The sequence below is a fragment of the Bos grunniens genome, chromosome 15 (genome assembly GCF_055505025.1).
Source record: "Bos grunniens cultivar Pamir isolate PY7600 chromosome 15, Bosgru_T2T1.0, whole genome shotgun sequence".
Lineage (NCBI taxonomy): Eukaryota > Metazoa > Chordata > Mammalia > Artiodactyla > Bovidae > Bos > Bos grunniens.
In genome coordinates this window covers 12573590-12589285 of record NC_141179.1, presented here as the reverse complement: position 1 = coordinate 12589285, position 15696 = coordinate 12573590, and positions in this window count along the sequence as shown.

The window sequence follows — 15696 nt, the reverse complement described above, 5'->3', positions numbered from 1 at the left end:
CAGGGACAGGGGAGCCTGGTGAGCTGCCGTCTATGGGGTCGCACAGAGTCAGACACAACTGGGAACGACTTAGTAGTAGTAGTAGTAGACAACTTATGATACTATGCAAGATATTCTCACTCATGTGCTGTACTGTGCTTAATCACTAGTCATGTCCGACTCTTTCTGACCCCATGGATTATAGCCTTCCAGGCTCCTGTGTCCATGGGAATTCTCCAGGCAGAAATACTGCAGTGGGCTGCCATGCCCTCCTCCAAGAAATGTTCCCAACCCAGGGATTGAACCCAGATCTTTTGCACTACAGGCAGATTCTTTACCATCTGAGCCACCAGGGAATCCCAAGAATACTGGAGAGGGTAACCTATCTCTTCTCCAGGGGATCTTTCCAATCCAGGAATCCAACCTGGGTCCTTTGCACTGCAGGCAGATTCTACATCAGCTGAACTACTAGGGAAGACTATTTTCACTATTACTACCTAACAATTATTAAGTTATTCAGGAAAAAACAAAATTGAGGGTGAATATTTGTCTTTTAACATAACAGTCTAATCAATATAAAATATCGTATAAATGAAACAGGTAAACAAAGTTTCAAAAGAACTATGTTTTATCTGGATAAGAATTTGATAATGAAATTCTGTAGCTATGTTGATAAACCTGGCTTTGGAAACCTGCTGCTGATTTCAAATGAACAAAATTCAATTTTATCCAGCTTCAAAGGTGAACTTGATTCTAAATTACAAATAACATATTATTTTAGTCCATTGTGTTTGCATCTCCATTAACTTTACATATCATTCTATGAGGGTACACATAATATAAGATATACCAGAGATGGAAGCCACATAAGCCATCAATGTATTGTGGATAAAATTTTCAGGGACTCATGAGATTGGGGATTAGATTGATTCAAAGGTCAGAAAAATTTTGTCCCTTCAATCAGGTGTTGCAGAAACAGTCAGTGGGGAAAGGTAGATAATGTCTTTTTCTGGTTTTCTGGTAGTGGGCCCAGATGACTTTGCAACAAAGTCAAGAAGAAAAATTTCTCAGTAGACTATAAAAGGATTAAAGGTTTGAAATTAAATACTTTTCCTTTAATCCAAAATCAACATGAGAATTTAAGGCTCCAAATAACATCTCTAGGATTCTCATTGACTCTAATTCTTATAAACCACTGCACAGTATTTTCATGAGGATCTCTTCCTTCCATTTAACAGGTCTGAATTTTATCACTTAGGTTGTTTTAAATTTATCTGTAGTGAAGCTAGCAGACACAAACCTCAAGTATTCTAATGATTTCCCTAAGACTTTTCTAATTCTTTTTTTAAGATAAGCCAGGTTCTTTTGATTGAGTGTGTGTGTGTTTATATATCAGAGAAGGCAATGGCAACCCACTCCAGTACTCTTGCCTGGAAAATCCCATGGACAGAGGAGCCTGGTAGGCTGCAGTCCATGGGGTCGCTGAGGGTCGGACATGACTGGGCGACTTCACTTTCACTTTTCACTTTCATGCATTGGAGAAGGAAATGGCAACCCACCCCAGTGTTCTTGCCTGGAGAATCCCAGGGATGGGGGAGCCTGGTGGGCTGCCGTCTACGGGGTCACACAGAGTCGGACACGACTGAAGTGACTTAGCTGATATATATATATGTAAATCAAAGTCCAACTATCACCTTTATGTTGTCCTGTCAGAAGAATAATAAACCTCTCATTGCTATTATTCCTCCCATTTGGCAATGTTCCACTCTAATGCATTAATAAGTAGATCTTTTCAATTCAATAGCACAGTCATGCCCAACTCTTTGCGACCCCATGGACTGCAGCAGGCCAGGCCTCCCTGTCCATCACCAGCTCCCGGAGTTTACTCAAACTCATGTCTGTTGAGTCGGTGATACCATTATAGTGTCTCATCCTCTGTTGTCCCCTTCTCCTCTCACCTTCAATCTTCCCCAGCATCAGGGTCTTTTCAAATGAGTCAATTATTCACATCAGGTGGCCAAATATTGGAGTTTCAGCTTCAGCATCAGTCCTTCCAGTGAATATTCAGGACTGATTTCCTTTAGGATGGACTGGTTGGATCTCCTTACAGTCAAAGGGACTCTCAAGAGTCCTCTCTAACCCCACAGTTCAAAAGCATCAACTCTTCGGCACTCAGCTTTCTTTATGGTCCAACTCTTGCATCCATACATAATTACTGGAAAAACTATAGCTTTGACTAAACAGACCTTTGTCCTCAAAGTAATGTCTCTGCTTCTTAATAAGCTGTGTAGGTTGGTCATAACTTTTCTTCCAAGGAGCAAGTGTCTTTTAATTTCATGGCTGCAGTAACTATCTGCAGTGATTTTGGAGCCCCCAAAAATAAAGTCTCTGACTGTTTCCATTGTTTCTCCATCTATTTATTTGCCATAACATTATGGGACTGGATGACATGCCCTTCATTTCTTGAATGTTGAGTTTTAAGCCAGCTTTTTCATCTCCTCTTTCACTTTTGTCAAGAGGCTCTTTAGTTCTTCACATTCTGCCCTAAGGGTGATATCATCTGCGTATCTGAGTTTATTGATATTTCTCCCTGCAATCCTGATTACAGTTTATGCTTCATCCAGCCAAGCATTTCACACAATGTACTCTGCATATAAGTTACATAAGCAGGATGACAATATACAGCCTTCACATATCCTTTCCCAATTTGAAACAATTTCCATGTCCGGTTCTAACTGTTGCTTCTTGACCTGCATATAGATTTCTCAGCAGGCAAGTAAGGTGGTCTAGTATTCCCATCTCTTGAATAATTTTCTACAGTTTGTTGTGATCCACAGAGTCAAAGGCTTTGGTGTAGTCAATAAAGCAGAAATGTTTCTGGAACTCTGTTGCCTTTTCGATGATCCAAAAGATGTTGGCAAATTTATCTCTAGTTTCTCTGTCTTTTCTAAATCCAACTTGAAGATCTGGAATTTCATGGTTCATGTACTGTTGAAGCCTTGCTTGGAGAATTTTGGGCATTACTTTGCTAGCACATGAGATGAGTGCAATTGTGTTGTAGTTCAAGCATTCTTTGGCTTGATTCTCTTTGGGATTGGAATGAAAACTGACTTTTCCCAGTCCTATGGCCACTGCTGAGTTTTCCAAATATGCTGGCATATTGAGTGCAGCACTTTCACAGCATCATCTTTTAGAATTTGAAATAGCTCAACTGGGATTGCATCACCTCCACTAGTTGAGTTAGTAGTGATGTTTCCTAAGGCCCATGTGACTTCATAGTCCAGGAAGTCTGGCTTTAGGTGACTGACCACATAGTCATGATTATCTGGGTCATAAGATGTTTTCTGTATAGTTCTTCTGTATATTCTTACCACTTCTTCTTAATATCTTCTGCTTCTGTTAGATCCATAGCATTTCTGTTCTTTTTTGTTCCCATCTTTGCATGAAATATTATCTTGTTATCTATAGTTTTCTTGAGATCTCTACTCCTTACCATTCTTTTGTTTTCCTCTATATCTTTGCATTGGTCACTGAATTCATTAATAGGTCTTTTCAGTTCAGTTCAGTCACTTAGTCGTGTCTGACTCTTTGCGACCCCATGAATCACAGCACGCCAGGCCTCCCTGTCCATCACCAACTCCCGGAGTTCACGCAGACTCACGTCCATTGAGTCAGTGATGCCATCCAGACATCTCATCCTCTGTCATCCCTTTATCCTCCTGCCCCCCATTCCTCCCAGCATCAGAATTTTTTCCAATGAGTCAACATTTCGCATGAGGTGGCCAAAGTACTGGAGTTTCAGCTTTACCATCATTCCTTCCAAAGAAATCTCAGGGCTGATCTCCTTCAGAATGGACTGGTTGGATCTCCTTGCAGTCCAAGGGACTCTCAAGAGTCTTCTCCAACACCACAGTTCAAAAGCATCGATTCTTCAGTACTCAGCTTTCTTCACAGTCCAACTCTCACATCTGTACATGACCACTGGAAAAACCATAGCCTTGACTAGATGGACCTTTGTGGCAAAGTAATGTCTCTGCTTTTGAATATGCTATATAGGTTGGTCATAACTTTTCTTCCAAGGAGTAAGCATCTTTTAATTTCATGGCTGCAGTCACCATCTGCAGTGATTTTGGAGCCCAAAAAATAAAGTCTGACACTGTGTCCACTGTTTCCCCGTTTATTTCCCATGAAGTGATGGGACCGGATGCCATGATCTTCATTTTCTGAATGTTGAGCTTTAAGCCAACTTTTTAACTCTCCACTTTTACTTTCCTCAAGAGGCTTTTGAGTTCCTGTTCACTTTCTGCCATAAGGGTGGTGTCATCTGCATATCTGATGTTATTGATATTTCTCCTGGCGATCTTGATTCCAGCTTGTGCTTCTTCCAGCCCAGCATTTCTCATGATGTACTCTACATATAAGTTAAATAAGCAGGGTGACAATATGCATCCTTGATGTACTCCTTTTCCTATTTGGAACCAGACTGTTGTTCCATGTCCAGTTCTAACTGTTGCTTCCTGATCTGCATATAGGTTTCTCAAGAGAAATCATGAAGTACGATAGATCTTTGAAAGTTTTGTCTGAACCTTTTGTGCTTAATGAAGAAGTTACATCATTTTTCTTAGAACACATCACTCATATTTACTATCCAGTTATCTTTTTTTTTTAATTTTATTTTATTTTTAAACTTTACATAATTCTATTAGTTTTGCCAAATATCAAAATGAATCCATCACAGGTATACATGTGCTCCCCATCCTGAACCCTCCTCCCTCCTCCCTCCCCATACCATCCCTCTGGGTCGTCCCAGTGCACTAGCCCCAAGCATCCAGTATCGTGCATTGAACCTGGACTGGCATCTCATTTCATACATGATATTTTACATGTTTCAGTGCCATTCTCCCAAATCTTCCCACCCTCTCCCTCTCCCACAGAGTCCATAAGACTGTTCTATACATCAGTGTCTCTTTTGCTGTCTCGTACACAGGGTTATTGTTATCATCTTTCTAAATTCCATATATATGCATTAGTGTACTGTATTGGTGTTTTTCCTTCTGGCTTACTTCACTCTGTATAATAGGCTCCAGTTTCATCCACTTCATTAGAACTGATTCAAATGTTTTCTTTTTAATGGCTGAGTAAAACTCCATTGTGTATATGTACCACCTCTTTCTTATCCATTCATCTGCTGATGGACATCTAGGTTGCTTCCATGTCCTGGCTATTATAAACAGTGCTGCGATGAACATTGGGGTACACGTGTCTCTTTCCCTTCTGGTTTCCTCAGTGTGTATGCCCAGCAGTGGAATTGCTGGATCATAAGGCAGTTCTATTTCCAGTTTTTTTAAGGAATCTCCACACTGTTCTCCATAGTGGCTGTACTAGTTTGCATTCCCACCAACAGTGTAAGAGGGTTCCCTTTTCTCCACACCCTCTCCAACATTTATTATTTGTAGACTTTTGGATCGCAGCCATTCTGACTGGTGTGAAATGGTACCTCATAGTGGTCTTGATTTGCATTTCTCTGATAATGAGTGATGTTGAGCATCTTTTCATGTGTTTGTTAGCCATCTGTATGTCTACTTTGGAGAAATGTCTAAGCTGTAGGAGTTGCTTGTATATTTTTGAGATTAGTTGTTTGTCAGTTGCTTCATTTGCTATTATTTTCTCCCATTCTGAAGGCTGTCTTTTCACCTTGCTGATAGTTTCCTTTGATGTGCAGAAGCTTTTAAGTTTAATTAGGTCCCATTTGTTTATTTTTGCTTTTATTTCCAATATTCTGGGAGGTGGGTCATAGAGGATCCTGCTGTGATGTATGTCAGAGAGTGTTTTGCCTATGTTCTCCTCTAGGAGTTTTATAGTTTCTGGTCTTATGTTTAGATCTTTAATCCATTTTGAGTTGATTTTTGTGTATGGTGTTAGAAAGTGTTCTAGTTTCATTCTTTTACAAGTGGTTGACCAGAGTTCCCAGCACCACTTGTTAAAGAGATTGTCTTTAATCCATTGTATATTCTTGCCTCCTTTGTCAAAGATAAGGTGTCCATATGTGCATGGATTTATCTCTGGGCTTTCTATTTTGTTCCATTGATCTATATTTCTGTCTTTGTGCAAGTACCATACTGTCTTGATAACTGTGGCTTTGTAGTAGAGCCTGAAGTCAGGTAGGTTGATTCCTCCAGTTCCATTCTTCTTTCTCAGGATCACTTTGGCTATTGGAGGTTTTTGGTATTTCCATACAAATTGTGAAATTATGTGTTCTAGCTCTGTGAAGAATACTGTTGGTAGCTTGATAGGGACTGCATTGAATCTATAAATTGCTTTGGGTAGTATACTCATTTTCACTATATTGATTCTTCCAATCCATGAACATGGTATATTTCTCCATCTCTTAGTGTCCTCTTTGATTTCTTTCACCAGTGTTTTACACTTTTCTATATATAGGTCTTTAGTTTCTTTAGGTAGATATATTCCTAAGTATTTTATTCTTTCCGTTGCAATGGTGAATGGAATTGTTTCCTTAATTTCTCTTTCTGTTTTCTCATTATTAGTGTATAGGAATGCAAGGGATTTCTGTGTGTTGATTTTATATCCTGCAACTTTACTATAGTCATTGATTAGTTCTAGTAATTTTCTGGTGGAGTCTCTAGGGTTTTCTATGTAGAGGATCATGTCATCTGCAAATAGTGAGAGTTTTACTTCTTCTTTTCCAATTTGGATTCCTTTTATTTCTTTTTCTGCTCTGATTGCTGTGGCCAAAACTTCCAAAACTATGTTGAATAGTAATGGTGAAAGTGGGCACCCTTGTCTGGTTCCTGACTTTAAAGGAAATGCTTTCAATTTTTCACCATTGAGGATAATGTTTGCTGTGGGTTTGTCATATATAGCTTTTATTATGTTGAGGTATGTTCCTTCTATTCCTGCTTTCTGGAGAGTTCTTATCATAAATGGATGTTGAATTTTGTCAAAGGCTTTCTCTGCATCTATTGAGATAATCATATGGTTTTTGTTTTTCAATTTGTTAATGTGGTGTATTACATTGATTGATTTGCGGATATTGAAGAATCCTTGCATCCCTGGGATAAAGCCCACTTGGTCATGGTGTATGATCTTTTTAATGTGTTGTTGGATTCTGATTGCTAGAATTTTGTTAAGGATTTTTGCATCTATGTTCATCAGTGATATTGGCCTGTAGTTTTCTTTTTTGTGGGATCTTTGTCAGGTTTTGGTATTAGGGTGATGGTGGCCTCATAGAATGAGTTTGGAAGTTTACCTTCCTCTGCAACCCAAACCAGCTCTCCAACAAATACTAAAGGATATTCTCTAGACAGGAAACACAAAAATGGTGTATAAGTTCGAACCCAAAACAATAAAGTAAATGGCAACGAGATCATACTTATCAGTAATTACCTTAAACATAAATGGGTTGAATGCCCCAACCAAAAGACAAAGACTGGCTGAATGGATACAAAAACAAGACCCCTACGTATGTTGTCTACAAGAGACCCACCTCAAAACAGGGGACACATACAGACTGAAAGTGAAGGGCTGGAAAAAGATTTTCCATGCAAATAGGGACCAAAAGAAAGCAGGAGTAGCAATACTCATATCAGATAAAATAGACTTTAAAACAAAGGCTGTGAAAAGAGACAAATAAGGTCACTACCTAATGATCAAAGGATCAATCCAAGAAGAAGATATAACAATTATAAATATATATGCACCCAACACGGGAGCGCCGTAGTATGTAAGACAAATGCTAACAAGTATGAAAGGAGAAATTAACAATAACACAATAATAGTGGGAGACTTTAATACCCCACTTACACCTATGGATAGATCAACTAAACAGAAAATTAACAAGGAAACACAAACTTTAAATGATACAATAGACCAGTTAGACCTAATTGATATCTATAGGACATTTCATCCCAAAACAATGAATTTCACCTTTTTCTCAAGCGCACATGGAACCTTCTCCAGGATAGATCACATCCTGGGCCATAAATCTAGCCTTGGTAAATTCAAAAAAACAGAAATCATTCCAAGCATCTTTTCTGACCACAATGCAGTAAGATTAGATGTCAGTTACAGGAGAAAAATGATTAAAAATTCCAACATATGGAGGTTGAACAACATGCTGCTGAATAACCAACAAATCACAGAAGAAATCAAAAAAGAAATCAAAATTTGCATAGAAACGAATGAAAATGAAAACACAACAACCCAAAACCTGTGGGACACTTTAAAAGCAGTCCTAAGGGGAAAGTTCATAGCAATACAGGCACACCTCAAGAAACAAGAAAAAAGTCAAATAAATAACCTAACTCTACACCTAAAGCAACTAGAAAAGGAAGAAATGAAGAACCCCAGGATTAGTAGAAGGAAAGAAATCTTAAAAATTAGAGCAGAAATAAATGCAAAAGAAACAAAAGAGACCATAGCAAAAATCAACAAAACCAAAAGCTGGTTCTTTGAAAGGATAAATAAAATTGACAAACCATTAGCCAGACTCATCAAGAAACAAAGGGAGAAAAATCAAATCAATAAAATTAGAAATGAAAATGGAGAGATCACAACAGACAACACAGAAATACAAAGGATCATAAGAGACTACTATCAACAATTATATGCCAATAAAATGGACAATGTGGAAGAAATGGACAAATTCTTAGAAAAGTACAACTTTCCAAAACTTGACCAGGAAGAAATAGAAAATCTTAACAGACCCATCACAAGCATGGAAATTGAAACTGTAATCAAAAATCTTCCAGCAAACAAAAGCCCAGGTCCAGATGGCTTCACAGCTGAATTCTACCAAAAATTTAGAGGAGAGCTAACACCTTTCCTGCTCAAACTCTTCCAGTTATCGTTTTTTGTTGGTCATCAATCCTTGAAGCTATTTTCATCAGTTCTTATTCAAACACTGGGTAGAGATCATGACTGTTTATCATGATGAAGTTGAACTAGTTAAGTTGCACATCCTGGTCATCAAATGATAATGAAGATGGTTACCTGAAAACTTATTAAAAGCAGTACAAGCCATGTGTGATTGCATCCCTTTAATGCTACCCTTGTTTTGGCTTACCATCTATTCATAAGTGAATCATTAGCATTCAGAAGAGATTATAAAAAGATAATGACATGAAAATAACCTTTTTAATGACTGCTGTTATATTTTTAAAGAATGATTCATTGGCAATAAAGCTTTAAAACTCTACTGAATCATACATCACAGTGAACATGCACTTGCACGTTAGCCCATTTCAAGAAAATGCTCTCAAGGAATGTGGACTATCACTTGACAAGGAATCAAGCTCATTACCACTAGAGTAATCAATAATCTCTGCTAATGTGTTCAGCTGGCGACATAAACCAGATCAATAAAACCTGCCACATGCTTTTGTTTTAGGAAATGAAGCCTTTTAGTTCTTAATTAAGGGAGAGACCTCACATCCGTAATGATGTTTGCAATGAATATTACCACAGAGGACATGGGAATGAGTCTAAGTTTCTCATTAATGAACTGCATAAGGAAGAGTGGGAAAAAAAAAAAAAAGGTTAAAAATAAGGGGTTTTGTTTATTGCTTCCTTAGCATTTAAAATGTATAACCATAGAAAATTGTGTTCCCCCTAAAGTGAGAAAATGGCAAAGATTCAGTTTTAGAAGCTCTGTGGCAGAAAGCAAAAATTATTTGCTCAATAAATCTCTAAACTGCAACCAAGAAAGGAAGTGCCTTTCAAACAGAGGCCATAGAATCAACCGCCTGGAGAATTTACAAACAGAGATGACACAGAAAATAAAGGAAGTTACAATAATATATAGCTATTGGCTACAGTCTGGCTCTTAGAATTTAACACATTCCAATCTAGTTCAATATTCAATATTGTTTAGTTTTAAACCTAATGTTAACATGTTTATGTTGATGTTGTTGTTTGGTCACTATGTCATGTCCAACTCTTTTGTGACCCCATGAATTTTAGCCCACCAGGCTCCTCTGTCTATGGGATTTCCCAGGAAAGAATACTGGAGTGGGTTGCCTTTTCCTTCTCCATGTGATCTTCCTGACCCAAGGATCGAACCTACATCTCCTGCATTGGCAGGCAAATTTTTTACCATTTAGCCACCTGGGAAATACAATATATTCACATTTATATATAATGTTCATATTCATAATGTCATCTTATCATTTAGGGTCTTAACAGGATAGACCCCCCAAGCAGTATTATAGTGAAGAATTAGCTTACAAAATATTTGATTTTTATTCAATAAAACTACTAACACTGGACTAAATACCAACCCGGAGATAAACCAAATTTTAAAGCTAATAAACAAATTAGCAGGAGAACAATATTATTGTTTGTTTTCTTTCAAAAATACCTTTATCATTAAAATCTTTGAGTATAAAAATCACAAGGCCCTTAGGGCATAGCTACACAAATAAGAGCTACATGACTCTTTTGTACTAATAATGTACAGAGTTAGAGGGCTCAGTTTTGCTCTGAGTCAATAGCTGATAACTATTCTTTGCTATACCATATACTTATTTATTGATCTTGCCTGGGTAAGATAGATCTACTTGGATCAGGATAACTTCATCTATTCATTTATTCACAAGATGGAAAGCTCTGACTAAAGTCTTTACTAACAATTAATATTAGCTTGCAGGTGCTGGAAAAATGTGGTTATTTCTAAATATTTTCTAACCAGTTTGGGACATTTGTAATTTAAATAATGTTTTCTGCTTATAAGTGAGTTTAACTCATGAATAGATTCAAATAACCTCTTAGGTTTCCATTATTTATTTATTTATTTTAACTTGTTTGTTACAAATTTAGAACCAGTTCTGCCTTTGGAAACTTCACCTTTTTATCTGCTTAGGAGATGAGGACAGTGATTGCAAACACTTTATATACCTTTAAAAATGTTTTAAAACCCTAACATGTTTGCACATAAACCCTTTTGCTTACAGTGATATACTTCTTTTTTTTTTTTTAGTCTGTTTTTTAATTTTTTTAAATTTTATTTTATTTTTAAACTTTACATAATTCTATTAGTTTTGCCAAATATCAAAATGAATCCGCCACAGGTATACATGTGTTCCCCATCCTGAACCCTCCTCCCCCCTCCCTCCCCATACCATCCCTCTGGGTCGTCCCAGTGTACCAGCCCCAAGCATCCAGTATCGTGCATCAAACCTGGACTGGCATCTCGTTTCATACATGATATTTTACATGTTTCAGCGCCATTCTCCCAAATCTTCCCACCCTCTCCCTCTCCCATAGAGTCCATAAGACTGTTCTATACATCAGTGTCTCTTTTGCTGTCTCGTACACAGGGTTATTGTTACCATCTTTCTAAATTCCATATATATGCGTTATTATACTGTATTGGTGTTTTTCCTTCTGGCTTACTTCACTCTGTATAATAGGCTCCAGTTTCATCCACCTCATTAGAACTGATTCAAATGTTTTCTTTTTAATGGCTGAGTAATACTCCATTGTGTATATGTACCACCTCTTTCTTATCCATTCATCTGCTGATGGACATCTAGGTTGCTTCCATGTCCTGGCTATTATAAACAGTGCTGCGATGAACATTGGGGTACACGTGTCTCTTTCCCTTCTGGTTTCCTCAGTGTGTATGCCCAGCAGTGGGATACTTTGATATACTTTTAAATTTAGTGACCTCATACTACATGTGGTGCCCAAGTAGATATCTAATCATTAGTGAATCTATAAAGAGATAATTGGCTTCCCTGGTGGCACAGTGGTAAAGAATCTGCCTGCTAATGCAGGAGATGCAAGAGACATGGGTTTGATCCCTGTGTTGGAGAGATCTGCTGAAGTAGGAAATGGCAATCCACTCTGGCATTCTTGCCTGGAAAATCCCATGGACAGAGGAGAATGGTGGGCTACAGTCCATGTGGCTGCAAAGAGTCAGACACGACTGTCAACTAAACACCACCACCAACAGGAGAAATGGAAATAAAAACACCAGCCTATGAGAACCTCAAACCAGCAGGTAGTGCTACACAGCTATGTATTTGTACAGATATATCTCCAGGAGTTGGAAAATATTGACAATAAAAATCTTACTAAGGTGAATTATATAACTCTAGTATGTTCACCCTTAATAGCAATGATAAGCCCTTCATATCACACTTTATAACATATGTATATGACTAAATAAGTTAGGGCATGGGGAAAGTAGGGGGAAGAGGAGAGGCAAGGAGAGAAGGGAAGGAGAAAGACTGAGATGAATACTTTAGCAATCATGCGACTTTCTGGCTGGGTCCAGCCACACCACAGCAAAATGGGTTTCTATCAACAATTCCATGCTTTTGTTTTATTCTAGTTAACAAACACTTGCATCAGACTTGGCAATAGCCAATTTACATATATCAACTCATTCAATTTTTAAAGAATGTAGTTTTACTATTATCTTAATTTAAGTAATAAAGATTCTTGAAATAAAAATTTAAAAATAGCTTCCCAAGACAACTAAAATGTGGCAAAACTATATTTTGAGCTTAGAATTCTCTTCAATATATTGTCTCTTTGTTGTTGGCCAAAATCTTGACATTCTCCGAGAATTGCAGGGAATCTGAAAAACTCATTTTGTTCCTCCCTAGTCAAACTCTAACTATTAAGACAGGCATAATTTCGCTATTATTGGGAAAATGTAAGAACAATTATTCAGTAAGAGGAACAAATTCTAGATTCTAACAGAAACACTAGAAACTCATTCTGTAATTGTGCGAAACTTTCTCTTTCTCATTTTTTTTTTTTTTTTTGTAAATGTTTGTTTCTCTCTGGGTGTGTGCTCAGTCCTGTCCGACTCTGAGACCCCATGGACTGTAGCCCATCAGGCTCTTCTGTCCATGGAATTTTCCAGTCAAGAACACTAGAGTGGGTTGCCATTTCCTCCTCCAGGGGATTTTCCCAACTCAGGAAATGAACCCGAGTCTCCTTAGTCGCTTGCATTTCAGGCAGATTCTTTACCACTTGAGCTATCACGGAAGACCCAGTGTTTGCTTGGTTATGATTATCTGTTCACTTCCCTACGGATATACACTTGAGGCACCTCTTAATATCACAATAGTACTTCATCATAATCCTATTTATGACCATACAAATCTCATATGATTTCTATGTTATTGGAAAAATGAAAATAATGGTAGTAATTTAAATTTGTCATCAAATCCTTGGGGTGTGAAATGGAGATTAGCTTTAGGCAGTGAATAAACACTCATTCACTTGCAAAAAGTGAAAAGTTTTCTTAACCAATGGTATATTGTTGAGGGCATTGCAGATCAAGTCTTTAAACATTTCTTTTAAAAATAAAACATATACTGAAGGAAGTTAGACTGAGATTAACCTTGCCCCTTATCTCAATTTGTTCTATTTTCTTAACTCTGTCCTTTGAATAAAGTTCAATGTTCCCTCATCCACTGAGTAGGAGCCTTCTATCCCCAAAGCTTCAAGTCATAGGTCACAGAATATGGAGGTATATAAGAGCTGAAATTGTGTATTTTTACTACATCAGAAAGGACAAATGAAATAAGCTCTAAGGTTGATTTATTTTTAAACCACGCTTGAGAGTAAACATAAAGTTTTCACTGAAAATGAAAACATTTTTAGTAGATAACATGAAGTTCTGTAATTGGTTCTTAGAATAAAAGTTCTTAGAATAAAAAAACTTATGACACTCTGAGGAAGTATAACAGACAAATATTTATTTAATAAAGAAATTTATTTGTTAGATAAAAGTGTATTGCTTGTAATATCTTAATAGAAGCAGAAGATATTAAAAAGAGGTGGCACGAATACATAGAAGAACTGTACAAAAAAGATCTACATGACCCAAATAATCACAATGGTGTGATCACTCACCTAAAGCCAGACATCCTGGAATGTGAACTCAAGTGGGCCTTAGAAAGCATCACTATGAACAAGGCTAATGGAAGTGATGGAATTCCAGTTGAGCTATTTCAAATCCTGAAAGATGATGCTGTGAAAGTGCTGCACTCAATATGCCAGCAAATTTGGAAAACTCAACAGTGGCCACAGGACTGGAAAAGGTCAGTTTTCATTCCAATCCCAAAGAAAGGCAATGCCAAAAAATGCTCAAACTACCGTACAATTGCACTCATCTCAAATGCTAGAAAAGTGTTCTCAAAATTCTCCAAGCCAGGCTTCAGTAATACATGAACCGTGAACTTCCAGATGTTCAAGCTGGTTTTAGAAAAGGCAGAGGAACCAGAGATCAAATTGCTAACATCTGCTGGATCATGGAAAAAGCAAAAGAGTTCCAGAAAAACATCTATTTCTGCTTTATTGACTATGCCAAAGACTTTGACACAGAAAATTGTGGAAAATTCTGAAAGAGATGGGAATACCAGACCACCTGACATGCCTCTTGAGAAACGCGTATGCAGGTCAGGAAGCAGCAGTTAGAACTGGACATGGAACAACAGACTGGTTCCAAATAGGAGAAGGAGTACGTCAAGGCTGTATATCATCACCCTGTTTATTTATCTTATATGCAGAGTACATCAGAGAAACACTGGACTGGAAGAAGCATAAGCTGGAATTAACATTGCTGGGAGAAATATCAGTAACCTCAGATATGCAGACGACATCACCCTTATGTCAGAAAGTGAAGAAGAACTGAAAAGCCTCTTGATGAATGTGAAAGAGGAGAGTGAAAAAGTTGGCTTAAAGCCCAACATTCAGAAAAAGAAGATCATGGCATCTGGTCCCATCACTTCATGGGAAATAGATGGGGAAACAGTGGCTGACTTTATTTTTCTGAGCTCCAAAATCACTGCAGATGGTGATTGCAGCCATGAAATTAAAAGACACTTACTCCTTGGAAGGAAAGTTATGACCAACCTAGATAGCACATTAAAAAGCAGAGATATTACTTTGCCAACAAAGGTCCATATAGTCAAGGCTATGGTTTTTCCAGTGGTCATTTATGGATGTGAGATTTGGACTGTAAAGAAAGCTGAACACAGAAGAATGACACTTTTGAACTGTGGTGTTGGAGAAGACTCTTGAGAGTCCCTTGGGCTGCAAGGAGATCCAATCAGTCCATGCTAAAGGAGCTCAGTCCTGGGTGTTCACTGGAAGGACTGATGTTGAAGCTGAAACTCCAATACTTTGGCCACCTGATAGGAAGAGCTGAATTATTGGAAAAGACCCTGATGCTGGGAAAGATTGAGGGCAGGAGGAGAAAGGGATGACAGAGGATGAGATGGTTGGATGGCATCATTGACTCAGTGGACATGGGTTTGGGTCAACTCAGGTAGTTGGTGATGGACAGGGAGGCCTGGCATGCTGCAGTTCATGGAGTCACCAAGAGTCGGACACGACTGAGTGACTGAATTGAACTGAACTGATATACATTTATTTCAAATAAAACTAATTTTGAAACCCTCAATCACAAAATTCTTTTTTTTAATGTTAGTGTTACTTCCCTGGCATAATTTGCACACGGCTTGTCTGGAATATCTCAAATAAGCAAATACGATGATTCAGTTCAGTTCAAACATGATTATACCATTGCAAATATTGTTGAATTAAATAATCAAAGTAACATTAACTTTATTTAATATCCTTTTTTTTAGAATCATAGGATAGTATCATAGGATAAGCTAGGAAGAACTCTAAAGGGGTAGAGGAAGTATACAAGGAAAACATATTCATTTAATG